Below are 17,704 nucleotides of genomic sequence, written 5' to 3' on the forward strand. Positions count from 1 at the left end.
CATGCATATTAACTTCGTGTAGTATCTTTGGCATGCTTTCTTTCTTTGACCAAATATATAGGGGAAGCTCCACCAAGTCTCAAATTGGATGAGATGTGCATGAAATTTATTTTCGTATCTATATGCACATTTTTATGTGGAGTTTGTCCTATGTATTGTCAGTTCTCTAACTCTTTGGTCCCAATGAGTCTGGGTACCATTTTGTTTGTGTTGTCGTTCTAGGAACAATTGGAGATACATTGGAAGCTCGGCTCACTCACAAGGAAGGTGTTGTCATCATGTGCTTACTGGAGTCGAGCTAGGATGATCAATGAACTACTATCTACCTTCAATTGGTATCTACTACATCCTTCCAATGTTAACTCGGTAACAAGTATCTTCATATTCTTCATGCACACATTTCTTGTATCAACCTTGTGTAGGTTGTATCATGGCATGTTATTCATTCATTCTTGTGATACTTGTTTTCTTTCTCAAAGCATCCCAACAATGATCTCTTGTTGCTAGTTGTGATGTCTTTGTTGTTCGTGTGTGGACTTCATTTATATACAATAAGACCATATCTAGCCATGAGCTATGCTTCCAAGCAAATATCTTATTGGTATATGCATGACCTCCCTTTAGATATCTTGTTCCTCGTGTTGTAACTATTTCTGGTGTACATCCTTCTTTGTAGATATATATCATCATGATTTCGCCTACCTAGAATCATATACACTTGAGAGAAGTTGCATATCTAGTTGATATCCTTTCTTTCACGTCCACCTTGTCCTTCTTATGTTATTTGTTTGGTGGCTCAGTGAAAGCTTTTGCCTTGAGCGCGTGTCTTCTATCGTTGCATCTTGATGCACTCTTGTGTGGTGAAGATTATTTTCCTCATGCTTATCTTTACAAGGCTTTTGCCATCTTAATTGGTATCCCTCGTCTTGATGAGGCTTTCATATTCTATCTTCACCACGGGTTGTCACAAGCATAGGTTCTTTATATGCTTATTAGTAAGCTTGTGAACCCATTTGCTAGTTGTGTGTGGGAATGATAGGTCATGCATCATGTGCCTCATTCTTTCAAGACTTTATTGATGCTTAATTTTCATCCGTACATTAGTCTTCTCAAGTGCATTGCCTTGACTCACTCACATCATTTTGGTTGAGCCCATTCTTAAGTTGCCTCTTTTACTTGTTGCTCAACCATGTGTTTGTTGCAAGTACTAGGCTTTGTTTCCTATGCTCACTTGCACTTGTTGTGAGTTTCTATTGATTTTGGGGGAGCTATGATCCTATTTTGTGTACTGTGTATCCAAATACAAAAATTCATATGTGTGCACAAATCATGGGGAACTTCTCTAGTTTCTTTAGAACACTCCTTTGCTCATATCATAATATCTTTTTCATGTGGCACGTAGGATCATTGGTCTAGTTGGTCCAATTGATATTCGTTGATTACTTGCTTCAATTGGTATCTTCTGATTGCTTGTGTCTCTCTTTGTTTTCTCTTTGTGACGTATCTTTCTGTTGCAATCTTGGGGCCTCAATATAGTTTGTCTTCCTCCAAATATTGACAGTTGGATATGTGTAATGCATTCCACTCTCTTGTTGAGAAAAACACAATTTATGGAGGAACACCTTCTATATTGGCCTTCTAAGCTTTTCGCCCATTTTGGCAATCGATGCCAATGGGGGAGAAGTTTCAGAGAGTTTTGTGGAGAAGTCTTCAGAGTTTTCTCTTTGCTTTGGTTTTGTTCCTAAGCATTTGCATCTCATACGAATGCATTATTGGTTGTTGCATTACATGTTGGTGCATAATTCCTTATATAAACTCTCTTGAAAGTGATTGTCATCAATTACCAAAATGGGGGAGATTGAAAGAACATGCGGTGCCCCCATGTTTGGTTTTGGTAATTGATGACAATCTCTATGGACTAATGGTTGCCTTGAGTTATATTTGAAGGTTTAGTCCATAGGATTGTCTTGAAGTCCATGTGTTGGTTTCAAGGAGTTTATGAGATGGCCAAAGTGCTTTTCAAGGAATTATACAAAGATCGGTCATGTGTGAGTTGAGATGGCCAAAGTGCTTTTCAAGGAATTATCCAAATGTTGGTCATGTGTGAGTTGAGCTTATTGCAAGCATGTCTTGAAGAAGAAGATTGTGTGATCATTCATGTTTACCTTCAAGACATCATCCAAATGAAGAGAGTTGGAAAGATTCAATGTTGATCAAGACTAAGTCAAGAGTGAATCAAGCTGATCAACTCACAAAGCGTAGAAGAAGTACCGAGAGGGATCAAGTGATCCCATGGTATGGTAAGCATTGTCCATTACGCTTTGTGTACTAACCCATGGTCTACGTGAGAGTTCTTTTTGGGGTTAGGTATGTTTCCATGGTCTTGCGTCAAGAGGAAGATCTCATACAACCCATGGAGGATGACATCAAGTGGTGATCGTCATCAAGTTTGCAGTGTGCAAGTTCAAGTGGAGCAACTCGAAGAGTGGCTCACCCATAATGGAGTATGGGGGAGCAATCAAGCTTGAAGCTTGCCGTCCATTGTGGTGTCAATGGAATTGTGAAGATGTGCCAAAGAGTGGCTCACCCATAGTGGAGTACGGGGAGCAATCAACTAGTCTTCATCGAGCCAACACAATCAAGAAAGGTGGTCCAACTTGAGGAAGTCAAGATCGTCATCATCTAGCTCAAGTGGACTATGTGCAAGGCAAAGGTTTGCCCTTGATAGGTCTTCTATTTTACCGGTCTCATAGTGGTAGTTGGGAGACCGGGTTGTAGGATCGATTGTCATACTATCAAGGGGGGCTCTCTAGTGAGTAGCTTGATCGTATCGCTCGTTGAGAGCTCAAACCATTGCATCCTTGCATTATCTTTCTTGGTTCTTGTTTGGTTCCATTTGTGAGCCTTAGAGCTTATGGTCATCTTGATGACAAGCTTGAGTTCATCGAAAACGGAGTTCGCATGCATCTTCTATGATGTTTTCGGTGTTGGAGGTTTTACCGGTCTTATCTGAGGAAGGGTTCTTATCATTTTATTATGGTCCTTTTCTCATTTGCTTATTATTGTTATTTCTCTGAAGATTGTGTTAGCCCTTGTCGTTAGCTTTCCAACAAACTTGGTTTCGTTGTATTCGGAGCTCGTATGCGAAAGTTGTGGCTGTTTTGATATTGCCTGTTTTACACAGAGGTTGTACCGCTCCATGGAGAGGTTGTACCGCTTGACCGGTACAACCGGTGTTTGGAGCGGTTGTACCGCTCCAGAATTGGTCCAGAGGTTGTACCGGTCATGTACCGCTCTACCACCGGACTGGTCTCTATTGTGGTGCGGTTGTTGGGCGGTTGTGGGCCGGTTGTACCGCTTATTGCCTGTTACCGGTTGTACCGGTGCTCATAGAGGTTGTACAGCTCCTATGTTATTCTGTACATAACGGGCAGATTCGCGGGGACCTATTTAAGGGGGTCTTCTTCCCCAATGGTTTCCCATCTCTTGAGCTCGTTTTTGCCCCCATTGTTGACCTTCTTTGAGCTTGCTAACTCTCAATCCCTCCATGGATTCTTGCTAGTTTTTGAGGGAAAAGAGAGAGGAGATCTAGATCCACATTTCCACCAATCACTTTCTCCTCTATGTGAGGGGAACCCCTTGGATCTAGATCTTGGAGTTCTTGGTGTTCTCCTTCTTGTTCTTCCTCTCATTTTCCTCCCTAGCATTAGTTGCTCCGGTGGGATTTGAGAGAGAAGGACTTGGGCACTCCGTGTGCCCTTGCCATTGCATTTGGTGCATCGGTTTGAGTTCTCCACGGTGATACGTGGAAGTGAAGTTTGAGAAGCTTATTACTCTTGGGTGTTTGGGCACCCTAGAGCTTGTTCCTCTTGGGTGCCTTGGCGCCCTAGACGGTTGGTGTTGTTCGGAGCTCAATCATTGTGGTGTAAAGCTCCGGGCAAGCGTCGGGTCTCCAATTAGGTCGTGGAGATCGCCCCGAGCAATTTGACGGGTACCGGTGACCGCCCCCAAGGGTTGCCAAAGTGTACGGGTTCGGTGACCGCCCCCAAGGGTTGCCATTTGTACGGGTTTGGTGACCACCCTCAAGGGTCCCTTAGTGGAATCACGACATCTTGCATTGTGCGAGGGCATGAGGAGATTACGGTGGCCCTAGTGGCTTCTTGGGGAGCATTGTGCCTCCACACCGCTCCAAACAGAGATTAGCATCCGCAAGGGTGTGAACTTCGGGATACATCGTCGTCTCCGCGTGCCTCGGTTATCTCTTACCCGAGCTCTTTACTTATGCACTTTACTTTGTGATAGCCATATTGTTTCTTGTCATATATCTTGCTATCACATAGTTGCTTATCTTGCTTAGCATAAGTTGTTGGTGCACATAGGTGAGCCTAGTTGTTTTAGGTTTTTTTCTTGACAAATTAACCGCTAGGTTTATTCCGCATTTGTTCAAGCCTAATTCGTAATTGTTTTAAAACGCCTATTCACCCCCTGTAGGCGACATCCACAACCTTTCAGACCGGATACTTGAACCACTGTTGACGATTATGCTAGGCGGAGCTAGGTATAATACACTATCTATTCATAGTAGACTTCGTGACACGCACGCCACCATCATAGTCTCCCCCAGAGGGTTAGAACTCATGATAATTAAGAGTTTCCACGTGGACGCGACCTCTCTAAGCATTCTCCGTCATTCCCGGGGCAATTGCAAAGACTAGGAGTAGTAGGATTTTACTGTCACCTCGAATTACCTCCGCGTCCTAAACCTTTACAATGACAACGATATACTTCCTGGCCATGAGGCACAAATGCTGAGTGAGGCCCCTTCACAACATTCACGAAGTTATTAAACTAAGCATTCAACAGGGGATCTCATATCCGCAATAATGTTTCAAGATCCTACACATACCAAGGTTCATCCATATCCCCGAAAAGTAGGGGTCTACTCACACACGAGCACAACAAACATTATAGCAGCGGTAATGGCATGCATGGATGAATGATTCAAATGAGACACCAAAGGATCCACTATGGCTTTTGATGTTACAGATGATAAGGATGATGATGATGATGACAGTGACGGTGGTGATTGATATGTCCCATACGTATCTACTTTTCCAAACATTTTTACTCTTGTTTTGGACTCTAATTTGTATGATTTGAATGAAACTAATCCGGACTGATGTTGCTTTCAGCAGTACTACCATGATGGTGTTTTTATGTAGAAATAAAAGTTCTCGGATTGGGCTAAAGATTTATGAAGATTATTTTCAAAATATATAAAAATACCAACGAAGTGTCTACTGGAAGGGGCCACCCCAGGGGCCATGAGCTCAAGGGGCACGCCCATCCCCCTGAGCGCGCCTAGAGAGCTAGTGCCCCCCCTAGACCAAGGGCAACCCTAAATCCAACTCTATAAAGACCGTCTCGTGGAGAAAACAATAAGAGAGAAAGTTTCACCGCGTTTTACGATACAGAGTCGCCCCACCTCCCGATCTTCATCGGAAGGACTGTTCTAGAGTCCGTTTGGGGCTCCGGAGAGGGTAATTCGACATCGTTGTCATCATCAACCCTTCTTCATTGCCAATTTCATGATGCTCACCACCTTTGGAGTTAGTAATTCCTTCGTAGGCTTGCTGGATGGGTGATGGAGTCGGGATGACATTTATCATGTAATTGAGTTAATTTGGTAGGGCTTGATCCCTAGTATTCATTATGTTCTGAGATTGATGTTGCTGTTGGGGAACGTAGCAGAAATTCAAAATTTTCTACGCATCACCAAGATCAATCTATGGAGAAGTCTACCAACGAGGGAAGGAGAGTGCATCTACATACCCTTGTAGATCGCTACGCGGAAGCGTTCAAGTGAACGGGGTTGATGGAGTCGTACTCGTCGTGATCCAAATCACCAATGATCCTAGTGCCGAACGGACGGCACCTCCGTGTTCAACACACGTACAGCCCGGTGACGTCTCCTACGCCTTGATCCAACAAGGGGAGAAGGAGAGGTTGGGGAAGACTCCATCCAGCAGCAGCACGACGGCGTGGTGGTGGTGGAGGAGCGTGGTACTCCAGCAGGGCTTCGCCAAGCACCACAAGAGACGAGGAGGGAGAGGGGTAGGGCTGCGCCAAGAAGGAGAGGAACTCATCTGTTGGCAGCCCCAAGTCCTCAAGTATATATAGGGGAGAGGGAGGGGTGCGCCCCACCTAGGGTTCCACCCTAGGGGCGGCGGCCAGCCCCAATCCCATCTAGGGTGGCGGCCAAGTGGAGGGGGAGAGGGAGGCGCACCAGGCATGGGTTTGCCCCCTCTTCCCCTTAGGCGCATGGGCCTTGGTGGGGAGGCGCCCCAGCCCACTTAGGGGCTGGTCCCTTCCCACTATTGGCCCATGTAGGCCTCCGGGGCTGGTGGCCCCACCTGGTGGACCCCCGGACCCCTCCGGTGGTCCCGGTACACTACCGGTGATGCCCGGAACACTTCCGGTGGCCAAAACCATACTTCCTATATATTAATCTTTACCTCCGGACCATTCTGGAACTCCTCGTGACGTCCGGGATCTCATCCGGGACTCCGAACAACATTCGGTAACCACGTATATCTATTCCCTATAACCCTAGCGTCATCGAACCTTAAGTGTGTAGACCCTACGGGTTCGGGAGTCATGCAGACATGGCCGAGATAACTCTCCGGCCAATAACCAACAGCGGGATCTGGATACCCATGTTGGCTCCCACATGTTCCACGATGATCTCATCGAATGAACCACGATGTCGAGGATTCAATCAATCCCGTATACAATTCCCTTTGTCTAGTGGTACGATACTTGCCCGAAATTCGATCGTCGGTATCCCGATACCTTGTTCAGTCTCATTACCGGCAAGTCTCTTTACTCGTTCCGTAACACATCATCCCGTGATCAACTCCTTGGTCACATTGTGCACATTATGATGATGTCCTACCGAGTGGGCCCAGAGATACCTCTCCATTTACACGGAGTGACAAATCCCAGTCTCGATTCGTGCCAACCCAACAGACACTTTCGGAGATACCTGTAGTGTACCTTTATAGCCACCCAGTTACGTTGTGACGTTTGGCACACCCAAAGTATTCCTACGGTATCCGGGAGTTGCACAATCTCATGGTCTAAGGAAATGATACTTGACATTAGAAAAGCTTTAGCATACGAACTACACGATCTTTGTGCTAGGCTTAGGATTGGGTCTTGTCCATCACATCATTCTCCTAATGATGTGATCCTGTTATCAACGACATCCAATGTCCATGGTCAGGAAACCATAACCATCTATTGATCAACGAGCTAGTCAACTAGAGGCTTACTAGGGACATGGTGTTGTCTATGTATCCACACATGTATCTGAGTTTCCTATCAATACAATTCTAGCATGGATAATAAACGATTATCATGAACAAGGAAATATAATAATAATCAATTTATTATTGCCTCTAGGGCATATTTCCAACAGTCTCCCACTTGCACTAGAGTCAATAATCTAGTTCACATTGCCATGTGATCACAGGTCACATCGCCATGTGACTAACATCCAAAGAGTTTACTAGAGTCAATAATCTAGTTCACATCACTATGTGATTAACACTCAATGAGTTCTGGGTTTGATCATGTTATGCTTGTGAGAGAGGTTGTAGTCAACGGGTCTGCAACATTCAGATCCCTATGTATTTCGCAAAACTTTATGTCATATCGTAGATGCTGCTACCACGTTCCACTTGGAGCTATTCCAAATGGTTGCTCCACTATACGTATCCGGTTTGCTATTCAGAGTCATTCGGATAGGTGTTAAGGCTTGCATCGACGTAACCCTTTACGTCAAACTCTTTATCACCTCCATAATCGAGAAACATGTCCTTATTTTCTTCAAGGACAATTTTGACCACTGTCTGGTGATCCACTCCTTGATCACCTTTGTACCCTCTTGCCAGACATGTGGCAAGGCACACATCAGGTGCGGTACACAGCATAGCATACTATGGAGCCTATGTCTAAGCATAGGGGACGACCTTCGTCCTTTCTCTCTATTCTGCCGTGGTCGAGCTTTAAGTCTTAACTTCATACCTTACAACTCAGGCAAGAACTCCTTCTTTGACTGATCCATCTTGAACACCTTCAAGATCATGTCAAGGTATGTGCTCATTTGAAAGTACCATTAAGCATTTTGATCTATCCTTATAGATCTTGATGCTCAATGTTCAAGTGGCTTAATCCAGGTTTTCCATTGAAAAACACTTTTCAAATAACCCTATATGCTTTCCAGAAATTCTACATCATTTCCGATCAACAATATGTCAACAACATATACTCATCAGAAATTTTATAGTGCTCCCACTCACTTCTTTGGAAATACAAGTTTCTCATAAACTATGTATAAACCCAAAATCTTTGATCATCTCATCAAAGCGTACATTCCAACTCCGAGATGCTTACTCCAGTCCTTAGAAGGATTGCTGGAGCTTTGCATACTTGTTAGCATTTTTCCAGGATTGACAAAACCTTCTGGTTGTATCTCATACAACCTTTTCTCAAGAAAATCGTCGAGGAAATAATGTTTTGACATCCTATCTGCATGATTTCATAAATAATGCAGTAACTGCTAACATAATTCCAACAGACTTTTAGCATCGCTACGTGTGAGAAAGTCTCATCATAGTCAACTCCTTGAACTTGTCGGGAAACATCTTAACGACAAGTCGAGCTTTCTCAATGGTGACACTTACCATCATTGTCTGTCTTCCTTTTAAAATCCATCTGCACCCAACAGCCTTACGACTATCAAGTAGTTCTTCCAAAGTCGACACTTTGTTTTCATACATGGATCCTCTCTCGGATTTTATGGCCTCGAGCCATTTTTTTTGGAATCCGGGCCCACCATCGCTTCTCCATAGCTCATAGGTTCATTGTTGTTTAGCAACATGACTTCCAAGACAGGATTACGTACCACTCTGAAGTAGTACGCATCCTTGTCATCCTACGAGGTTTGGTAGTGACTTGATCCGAAGTTTCATGATCACTATCATAAGCTTCCACTTCAATTGGTGTAGGTGCCACAGGAACAACTCCCTGTGCCCTGCTACACACTAGTTGAAGTGACGGTTCAATAACCTCATCAAGTCTCCACCATCATCCCACTCAATTCTTTCGAGAGAAACCTTTTTCTCGAGAAAGGACCCGATTTCAGAAACAATCCCTATTGCTTTTGGATCTGAGACAGGAGGTATACCCAACTGTTTTGGGTGTCCTATGAAGATGCATTTATCCGCTTTCGGCTCAAGCTTATCAGCCTGAAACTTTTTCACATAAGCGTTGCAGCCCCAAACTTTTAAGAAATGTCAGCTTAGGTTTCTCTAAACCATAGTTCATACGGTGTCATCTCATCGGAGTTACGTGGTGCCCTATTTAAAGTGAATGTGGTTGTCTCTAATGCCTAACCCATAAACTATCGTGGTAATTCGATAAGAGACATCATGGTATGCATCATATCCAATAGGGTGCAGTTATGATGTTCGGACACACCATCACACTATGGTGTTCCAGGCTGTATTAGTTGTGAAACAATTTCCACAATGTCTTAATTCTGTGCCAAACTCGTAATTCAGATATTCATCTCTACGATCATATCATAGACATTTTATCCTCTTGTCACGATGATGTTCAACTTCACTCTGAAATTACTTGAACCTTTCAATAATTCAGACTTATGTTTCATCAAGTAAATATACTCAGTATCTACTCAAATCATCTGTGAAGTAAGAACATAACGATATTCACTACATGCCTCATCACTCATTGGACTGCGCACATCAAGATGTATTACTTCCAACAAGTTGCTTTCTTGTTCCATCTTACTGAAAACGAGGCTTTTCAGTCATCTTGCCCATGTGGTATGATTTGCATGTCTCAAGTGATTCAAAATCAAGTGAGTCCAAATGATCCATCTGTATAGAGTTTCTTCATGCATATCTACCAACAAACATGGTTCGCATGTCTCAATCCTTTCAAAAATGAGTGAGTCGAAAGATCCATTAACATGGAGCTTCTTCATGCGTTTTATACCAATATGACTCAAATTGCAGTGCCACATTTGTGTGGTACTATCATTACTATCTTATACCTTTGGCATGAAAATGTGTATCACTACGATCGGGATGGTATTATTCAAATAAACAGAGTAACCATTATTCTCCTTAAATGAATAACCATATCGCGATAGACATAATCCAATCATGTCTATGCTCAGCGGAAACACCAAATAACAATTATTTAGGTTTTAATACCAATCTCGATGGTAGAGGGAGCGTACGATATTTGATCAACCTTTGGAAATACTTCCAACACATATCGTCATCTCACCTTTTAGCTAGTCTGCGTTTATTCCGTAGCCTTTTGTTTCGAGTTACTAACACTTAGCAACCGAACCGGTATCTAATACCCTGGTGCTACTAGGAGTACTAGTAAAGTACACATTATAATGCATATCCAATATACTTCTGTCGACCTTGCCAGCCTTCTCATCTACCAAGTATCTAGGGTGGTTCTGCTTCAGTGACTATTCCCCTTATTACAGAAGCACTTAGTCTCGGGCTTGGGTTCAACTTTGGGTTTCTTCACTAGAACAGCAACTGATTTTTTGTTCCATGAAGTATCCCTTTCTTGCCCTTGCCCTTCTTGAAACTAGTGGTTTTACTAACCATCAACGATTGATGCTCCCTTTTGATTTCTACTTTCGCGGTGTCGCGAATAGCTCAAGGATCATATCTATCCCTGACATGTTATAGTTCATCACGAAGCTCTAGTAGCTTGGTGGCAGTGACTTTGGAGAACCATCACTATTTCATCTCGAAGATCAACTCCCACTCGATTTAAGCGATTGTTGTACTCAGACAATCTGAGCACAAGCTCAAGATTGAGCTTTTCTCCCTTATTATGCAGGCTAAGAAAATCGTCGGAGGTCTTATACCTCTTGACGTGGGCACGAGCCTGAAATCCCAATTTCAATCCTTGGAACATCTCATATGTTCTGCGATGTTTCAAAAACGTCTTTGGTGCCTCAATTCTAAACCATTTAGCATTACGTACTGAACTATCATGTAGTCATCAAAACGTGTATGTCAGATGTTCGCAACATCCATAGACGATGTTCGAGGTTCAGCACACTGAGCGGTGCATTAAGGACATAAGCCTTCTACTGTCTGCATAATTGCTACTATCAAATTTCAACGAATTTTTCTCTAGGAACATATCTAAACAGTAGAACTGAAGCGCGAGCTACGACATAATTTGCGAAGACCTTTTGACTATGTTCAGGATAATTAAGTTCATCTTATGAACTCCCACTCAGATAGACATCCCTCTAGTCATCTAAGTGATACATGATCTGAATCAACTAGGCCGTGTCCGATCATCACGTGAGACGGACTAGTCATCATCGGTGAACATCTCATGTTGATCGCATCTTCTATACGACTCATGTTCGACCATTCGGTCCTCCGTGTTCCGAGGCCATGTCTGTACATGCTAGGCTCGTCAAGTTAACCTAAGTGTTTCGCATGTGTTCCGAGGCCATGTCTGTACATGCTAGACTCGTCAACACCCGTTGTATTCGAACGTAAGAATCTATCACACCCGATCATCACGTGGTGCTTCGAAACGACGAACTTTCGCAACGGTGCACAGTTAGGGAGAACACTTCTCTTGAAATTTTAGTGAGGGATCATCTTATTTAAGCTACCGTCGTTCTAAGCAAATAAGATGTATAAACATGATAAACATCACATGCAATCAAATAGTGACATGATATGGCCAATATCATATTGCTCCTTTTGATCTCCACCTTCGGGGCTCCATGATCATCATCGTCACCAGCATGACACCATGATCTCCATCATTGTGTCTCCATGAAGTTGTCTCGCCAACTTATTACTTCTACTACTATGGCTATCGGTTAGCAATAAAGTAAAGTAATTACATGGCGTTGTTCAATGACACGCAGGTCATACAATAAATAAAGACAACTCCTATGGCTCCTGCCGGTTGTCATACTCATCGACATGCAAGTCGTGATTCCTATTACAAGAACATGATCAATCTCATACATCACATATCATTCATCACATTCTTCTTGGCCATATCACATCACATAGCATACCCTGCAAAAACAAGTTAGACGTCCTCTAATTGTTGTTTGCATGTTTTACGTGGCTGCTATGGGTTTCTAGCAAGAACGTTTCTTACCTACGCAAAAACCACAACGTGATATGCTAATTGCTATTTACCCTTCATAAGGACCCTTTTCATCGAATCCGATCCGACTAAAGTGGGAGAGACAGACACCTGCTAGCCACCTTATGCAACTAGTGCATGTCAGTCGGTGGAACCAGTCTCACGTAAGAGTACGTGTAAGGTCGGTCCGGGCCGCTTCATCCCACAATGCCGTCGAATCAAGATTGGACTAGTAACGGTAAGCATATTGAACAAAATCAACGCCCACAACTACTTTGTGTTCTACTCATGCATAGAAACTACACATAGACCTAGCTCATGATGCCACTGTTGGGGAACATAGCAGAAATTCAAAATTTTCTACGCATCACCAAGATCAATCTATGGAGAAGTCTACCAACGAGGGAAGGAGAGTGCATCTACATACCCTTGTAGATCACTACGCGGAAGCGTTCAAGTGAACGGGGTTGATGGAGTCGTACTCGTCGTGATCCAAATCACCGATGATCCTAGTGCCGAACGGACCGCACCTCCGTGTTCAACACACGTACAGCCCGGTGACGTCTCCTACGCCTTGATCCAACAAGGGGAGAAGGAGAGGTTGGGGAAGACTCCATCCAGCAGCAGCACGACGGCGTGGTGGTGGTGGAGGAGCGTGGTACTCCAGCAGGGCTTCGCCAAGCACCACAAGAGACGAGGAGGGAGAGGGGTAGGGCTGCGCCAAGAAGGAGAGGAACTCATCTGTTGGCAGCCCCAAGTCCTCAAGTATATATAGGGGAGAGGGAGGGGTGCGCCCCACCTAGGGTTCCACCCTAGGGGCGGCGGCCAGCCCCAATCCCATCTAGGGTGGCGGCCAAGTGGAGGGGGAGAGGGAGGCGCACCAGGCATGGGCATTAAGGCTCATCTGCCCTTAGGGTTTGCCCCCTCTTCCCCTTAGGCGCATGGGCCTTGGTGGGGAGGCGCCCCAGCCCATTTAGGGGCTGGTCCCTTCCCACTATTGGCCCATGTAGGCCTCCGGGGCTGGTGGCCCCACCTGGTGGACCCCCGGACCCCTCCGGTGGTCCCGGTACACTACCGGTGATGCCCGAAACACTTTCGGTGGCCAAAACCATACTTCCTATATATTAATCTTTACCTCCAGACCATTCCGGAACTCCTCGTGACATCCGGGATCTCATCCGGGACTCCGAACAACATTCGGTAACCACGTATATCTATTCCCTATAACCCTAGCGTCATCGAACCTTAAGTGTGTAGACCCTACGGGTTCGGGAGTCATGCAGACATGGCCGAGATAACTCTCCGGCCAATAACCAACAGCGGGATCTGGATACCCATGTTGGCTCCCACATGTTCCACGATGATCTCATCGGATGAACCACGATGTCGAGGATTCAATCAATCCCGTATACAATTCCCTTTGTCTAGTGGTACGATACTTGCCCGAGATTCGATCGTCGGTATCCCGATACCTTGTTCAATCTCGTTACCGGCAAGTCTCTTTACTCGTTTCGTAACACATCATACCGTGATCAACTCCTTGGTCACATTGTGCACATTATGATGATGTCCTACCGAGTGGGCCCAGAGATACCTCTCCGTTTACACGGAGTGACAAATCCCAGTCTCGATTCGTGCCAACCCAACAGACACTTTCGGAGATACCTGTAGTGTACCTTTATAGCCACCCAGTTACGTTGTGACGTTTGGCACACCCAAAGTATTCCTATGGTATCCGGGAGTTGCACAATCTCATGGTCTAAGGAAATGATACTTGACATTAGAAAAGCTTTAGCATACGAACTACACGATCTTTGTGCTAGGCTTAGGATTGGGTCTTGTCCATCACATCATTCTCCTAATGATGTGATCCTGTTATCAACGACATCCAATGTCCATGGTCAGGAAACCGTAACCATCTATTGATCAACGAGCTAGTCAACTAGAGGCTTACTAGGGACATGGTGTTGTCTATGTATCCACACATGTATCTGAGTTTCCTATCAATACAATTCTAGCATGGATAATAAACGATTATCATGAACAAGGAAATATAATAATAATCAATTTATTATTGCCTCTAGGGCATATTTCCAACAGTCTCCCACTTGCACTAGAGTCAATAATCTAGTTCACATTGCCATGTGATCACAGGTCACATTGCCATGTGACTAACATCCAAAGAGTTTACTAGAGTCAATAATCTAGTTCACATCACTATGTGATTAACACCCAATGAGTTCTGGGTTTGATCATGTTATGCTTGTGAGAGAGGTTGTAGTCAACGGGTCTGCAACATTCAGATCCCTATGTATTTCGCAAAACTTTATGTCATATCGTAGATGCTGCTACCACGTTCCACTTGGAGCTATTCCAAATGGTTGCTCCACTATACGTATCCGGTTTGCTATTCAGAGTCATTCAGATAGGTGTTAAGGCTTGCATCGACGTAACCCTTTACGTCAAACTCTTTATCACCTCCATAATCGAGAAACATGTCCTTATTTTCTCCAAGGACAATTTTGACCGCTGTCTGGTGATTCACTCCTTGATCACCTTTGTACCCTCTTGCCAGACATGTGGCAAGGCACACATCAGGTGCGGTACACAGCATAGCATACTATGGAGCCTATGTCTAAGCATAGGGGACGACCTTCGTCCTTTCTCTCTATTCTACGGTGGTCGAGCTTTAAGTCTTAACTTCATACCTTACAACTCAGGCAAGAATTCCTTCTTTGACTGATCCATCTTGAACACCTTCAAGATCATGTCAAGGTATGTGCTCATTTGAAAGTACCATTAAGCGTTTTGATCTATCCTTATAGATCTTGATGCTCAATGTTCAAGTGGCTTAATCCAGGTTTTCCATTGAAAAACACTTTTCAAATAACCCTATATGCTTTTCAGAAATTCTACATCATTTCCGATCAACAATATGTCAACAACATATACTCATCAGAAATTTTATAGTGCTCCCACTCACTTCTTTGGAAATACAAGTTTCTCATAAACTATGTATAAACCCAAAATCTTTAATCATCTCATCAAAGCGTACATTCCAACATGATCTAGCCAAGCACATATGACAAGTCATCAGTCTTCCCAGCATCACATTCAAGCACAAGTTTCCCTTGCCAGTTTAGTTTGACCTAGCATGCCCCAGGCACAGCCACCAATACATGTTCAGACACCTCCTTGTCTCTAATTGCATACCGTTGTCAAGGACGCCAAACAAGTACATCTCTTCCTCTTTTTCTAGCTAGCTTTGTTTAATAACACATACATTGTATGATGCCCTAAAAAGGGTCAATGTATGACAGGATGCAAAAACCACATAAGTGGGGTTCAACCCATGCTCTAGATATGTACTGGTTGATTTTATCTTCTATCAAGTACTAGCTCAATACCCATGCGTTGCCACGGAACAACAAATTTAGGCAGTGCTAGCAACCTATTGATGTCATGTAGACCTCATGGCTCCACACCGCAAAACATCCATCACCATAGCACAACTTAAACTCTTGTAATCTCATAACAACATTTTCTCCGCCTCTGCCACCATTGATAATGCATGACTTAGTGAATCCAATGACAATGATATTGCTTTGGAATATTTTTACCATGTAAAAGAATTTTTTTCCTCTATAAGGAAAGAATTTTAATACCATTTGAATATATATATATATATATATATATATATACTATTCAAAATATATAGTACATGTACTATTCAAAAACATGTTGCATACTTTAATCTTATTGAATGAAGTTGGAAGAGTATATGGAGTTCATCCGAAGCTTCCATTTTGTACAAATAAATATAGAAATATACAGAAAACTTAACAAGAAACAAATATGCCACACCATCAAATAAATTTTTAAGAAATGCTGTGAACATCTCATTAATGACACCATGCTTCTTGCTCAACTTGAGGAGACAAATTTAACCCCATGACCTCGTTGTCTGCAACACAACTTCTACGTACCGATTGAGCTTCAGGAAATCCCCTTGAAGGTGTAGCCTCATGGGGGAGTGCTTCGACACCACATAGCCAAATTATTGACAAACTCCTTTGAAACAATGAGTAACACCATTCATTTAGTGTAGTGCTATCAGAATTGGAAGTCTATAATAGCCATGACTAATTTGGCCTATGCACAGGAACAATAGCACTATCCACGTTGGTTTGTATCACTTTCCAACAAACAAAGTAAGATTTAAGATACTTACTATAAATGTTCAAGTGTATGTCCTAACAAATAGAAATTAGTAAGACTTCAAAGAATCATGTAAGGTCAATAGCAGTTATTTGGAAAACTAATATGTATTTTTGTAGAAGTAGAAATACCAATTTGTACCATTGACAAGACAACCATCTCAAATGCTATAAATATAAAGAAGTCAGTATAATACATATGGTTAACTTTTGGCCAACAATATAGTACACATCTATGATTTTCTATTGCTAGGATCTCCTGTTCCGATAATGGAATCCATGTTTAAAGTACTACAAGATAAAGAGATTAATTGCACTAAGCCTTCTCAAATATCGATGCCCCATTATATAGTATTCTAGTGAAAAAAGAGATAAACATACAAGTTCATTTAAAAACTATAAGGAGAACATGTGTGATGTTCTCACCACAAATTTTCTCAGGTATTGACAACATTTTGTTTACAAATTCCACAATAAGCTTGGTGTTCTCCAGCTGCTTATTTTTCAGGGTCACCTTCTTGTTCTTTCTTTATGGAGTCCCCTTCTCCCTTATGCTTTCCCCTTGTATGCTAATAAAAGAATAAGGTACATAAGCGCTTGTATAGCAAAAAAATAAGAATCTTTATTGTTTGTAGAACCTGACAAGTACATGTTTATGTTTCCGAGAAAGGCATTACACCAACATTATTATTTATCAGCACATTAGCGCACAAAGTCCAGGAAATCCCCTTTGATGCCCGGGCTCAAATGAGCCCGGTGAACAGTACCATGATTAAAAATAGAAAAAAGTGTCAAAAAATTCCGAATTTTTTGTGCAAGCAAGATGCGCATGTGCGTGATGTTCGTGCAAAATTTGATAATGTTTGGACATTCGAGTAGCGCGCAGCAAAAAAAAAACAAATCCAGGCATGAATAGTGTTGTTTTCCAAAGGTTTCTCTCAGCCCTGAATTTGATTTTTTTGACACGAGCTCCTCAAATGTTCAAACTTCTCCAAATTTGGCACGAACATCACACACTCAAGTATATTTCATCACAAAACAATGTAATTTTTTGAATTTGTTTACTATTTTAAATCATGATACTGTTCACTTCTGGGCTCATCTGAGCGCATGAGCCAAAACTCTGCTCTCACAAAGTCCCTTGTACTCTAAAATGAGCACAACCTAGTAATTTGTCATAGCAGGAGAACGTCTCAAAAAGGGTTTATGAAGGATAGTGAAAATCTAATAACTAATCA

This window comes from Triticum urartu, chromosome 7A (assembly GCF_056163025.1).
Source record: "Triticum urartu cultivar PI428250 chromosome 7A, HENAU_Tu73, whole genome shotgun sequence".
In the NCBI taxonomy this organism is placed as follows: domain Eukaryota; kingdom Viridiplantae; phylum Streptophyta; class Magnoliopsida; order Poales; family Poaceae; genus Triticum; species Triticum urartu.